Source organism: Notolepis coatsorum (genome assembly GCF_963971535.1).
Source record: "Notolepis coatsorum genome assembly, chromosome: 18".
Classification (NCBI taxonomy): Eukaryota; Metazoa; Chordata; class Actinopteri; order Aulopiformes; family Paralepididae; genus Notolepis; species Notolepis coatsorum.
Genome location: NC_140182.1, coordinates 7,381,795 through 7,385,589, shown reverse-complemented (window position 1 = coordinate 7,385,589; position 3,795 = coordinate 7,381,795).

Sequence of the window (3,795 nt, the reverse complement as noted above, 5' to 3'; positions counted from 1 at the left end):
CACACTGTTGCCTTAAACTAACCATAACCTTAACCACACTGTTGCCTTAAACTAACCTTAACCTTAACCACACTGTTACCTTAAACTAACCTTAACCTTAACCACACTGTTACCTTAAACTAACCTTAACCGTAACCCTAACCACACTGTTACCTTAAACTAACCTTAACCTTAACCACACTGTTACCTAACTAACCTTAACCTTAACCACACTGTTACCTTAAACTAACCTTAACCTTAACCACACTGTTACCTTAAACTAACCTTAACCCTAACCTTAACCACACTGTTACCTTAAACTAACCTTAACCTTAACCACACTGTTACCTTAAACTAACCCTAACCTTAACCACACTGTTACCTTAAACTAACCTTAACCCTAACCTTAACCACACTGTTACCTTAAACTAACTAACCTTAACTTTCTATCTGAACCATAACTGTTAAACAAATCATCATAGTTTCACTGTGTTTGTATAAGATAAGATAAGATATTCCTTTATTGATCCCCTTGGGGAAATTCAGGCATCATAGCAGCATGGGGGGATGGGGGGGGGGGGGGGGGGGGTACAGGTAGTAAAACAACACAGTGTACAGGTAGTAAAAAAACAACACAGGCAGTGTAAACAATTTGATCAATACTATCTGACTAGCTGAAGAAATATTCACAGTATTCACAGTGTCACATAGGGTGCAGTATGCATAAGGTAGTGTTATAATTTACTATCTACTGAGTATACATTATTCACAGTATCACGGTATCCACTGAAATATACATTATTCACAGTATCACGGTATCCACTGAAATATATATCAGGGTGAGTGGGTGGCAGGGGCACTCGCCCGTGACCACAGTCATTGGCGGTTTGACTCCCGGTCGCTTGTTTTGGACTATAAGTAAATATCACTTATAGCTGTAACATATTAAGTACCTCTTTTTTCCTGCGGTCGATTCATACTTTATTTACGTTTTTTGACGAGACCGCGTTGCAGCTCTCGTGCACTCGTCTAAAGCAGGGGTTCCCAAACTTTTCAGGCCGGGACCCAGAAAATAAGGCGTCAGAGAGCCGCGGCCCAATGCACATCGTCAGGCTTTTTATTTTTATTTTTTTTGGCAGGCGACCGATTTTTTTAGCCAAATATCACTTCAATCCTATTAAGTTAGTTCAAGTTAGTTATTCATTTATATGTGCTATTTATGAGAGGGCTAACTTGTTGCAAAATAATAATGATAATAATAATAGCCTCATTAAAATACTATTGTTGCTTCGGTTGTTTTCAGCGTTTTATGTGCATAATCTGTTATTTAGTTTGAAATGTTCGTTGAAATAAGTAGATTTTTCGTTTTTGTTTATTTATTAAGTTAATATAAAACCATATAGTCACATTTTAGAATACAATAGAATAGAATTTTAGAATACAACTAGAAACACTGTCCTGGCCCGCTTCTAAGTTCAGTGAAAATTGGAAATCATCTCGCGGCTCTCCCGTGGCTGCTCGCGGCCCACCTTTGGGTCGCGACCCCGACTTTGGGAACCACTGGTCTAAAGACCCTTCACTTTAGCCTGGTCTCAGTCGGGCCTCTTTGTGAAAAACCGCCTTGGCTCATAACCGCCCGTGTGTTGTCCTTCGGGGCAGCAGAGGTCAAGGAGAGGAGGGAGGTCACCAGAGGTCAAGGAGAGAGGGACGACCAGGGTGACCCGTTTGGGGATCGCGTTGTTCTCAGGATTGTTCGCGAGTTCCAACTTCCAGCCATTCATCTCCTGTGTTTTTCTTATGAAGCCGCGGTCATTAATTAACTTGGGGGGGAGGCTGCGGTGGTGATGGTGTTCTCTCCGTGTTCAGCCGTGGCACGCTGGCTTTCCTTTCATTCACACAGTGAATGGTGCCGCCGGCGGTGAAGCAGCAGTCGTTTCAGCAACAGGTCGACCAGACAAGCCGGGGGGGGGGGGGGCGACGTGGGGGGGGGGCCGCTTAAAACACTTTCACTACCACACTACAGAAGGTTATAACCGTCTGTAGTGTGATGGTAAAGGGTTAACCTTCTGTAGTGTGGCGGTGAAAGGGTTAACCATTTTGTCACGTGGCAGTGAAAGGGTTAACCTGCTGTATTGTCACGGTGCAAGGGTTAAAACATTTGGTAGTGCGGTAGTGAAAGGGTTAAGGGAAGCTGGGAAATAACTATGGATTTTGAAGGCGATTGAATAGGTTTATTCACTGGTCGTGTGTATGTTTATTCACTTCTTGACCCCATAGTTAGTACAATGTTTGTCCTTTGATTTTGATTCATAGGCATGCACAAACCTACTATACTAGTCTACCCATAGATATAACTCTGTATGATGCATGTACAATAGTGCTGTATATACCGCATGTATACATTTATATTTACCGCATATTGATATATCCATATCTGTCTGAATATACCTGCATATAATCCTTCTATATACCACTTATACACAGGCATATAACGCATATAACTCTATAATTTGTTCTTACTTGCTTGCCTGGGTAAATAAAGGTTATAGAAATGTAAAAATAAATAAAAATAAAAATAAATTGAAAACTGATACCGATATTTCCGATATCACATTTTAATGCCGATATCGGCCGATAATATTGGTAGGCCGATAATATCGGACATCCCTAGTTATATGCAATATATATTTATTCTTACCATATATATATATCCACTCTCTGTACATACCTGCATATAATCCTTTTCACATATGTGTATATCTATATCTGTACATATCCCTTACCTACTCTTACTTAGTTACGCTGCTGGCCTGCATGACTTACAGTACTACCATAGTGTCTTTATACCTGTATCACTGTACATACTACAACCCTGTACATACATCTGATTAGCACTATTACTCAGTAGCACTAATTTAAATATTTGATATCCAGTAATCACCTGTACATTCATTGTATATTACTATTACACTTTACTGTTACATTTTCACTCTGGTTGGATGCCTAACTTCTGTTTGTTGTGCTGCTGCTGCATGATGACAATACATTTGAATCTAATCTAATCTTGTCATCATTGTGCTGCATATATATATACTGTACCCACATTGATCCCTCACCTCGTCTCACATCAGAGAGCATTTTGAGTCCTCCAGGTCGCTTTGAGGACTTTGTCGGCCATTGAGGGACTTATTGTTTTCGTATAATATTGTGTGGGGTTACACACACACAGACACACAGACACAAACACACAGACGCACACACACACACACACACACACACACACACACACACACGCACGCACGCACGCACGCACGCACACACACACACACAAACGCACAGACGCACGCACACACACACACACACACACACACACACACACAAACAGACGCACGCACACACACACACACACACACACACACACACACACACACACACGCACAAACACATTGTCAGTAAAGTGTATCTACTGCCCTGGTGTATCAGTATATAGTATCTGGTGTACGGAAAAGGTTGGGAGATATTGGGGACACACTGTGTTGTGCATTGTTGATGGGGAATTCTTTTTTTCTTTTTTTTCAGGTGTTTCCATAAACTCACCACCTTTTGGTTGGGTTGTCAGGCATTTGAAATATTGGGCTGTTGTGTTTTTGCTGTTATGTGTGTTATGAAACGAGGGCGGTTATTTTTGGAGGTGGGGAGGTATGTAAGCTATTTAATGTGTTCTATGTTATTATTATTGATGCTGACGTTATTAGGTGAGTTGCGGGCCCTCTTGGGTTGTTTTTTTTGGGGGAAGAGTGGGGCGCGCGCCGGTCC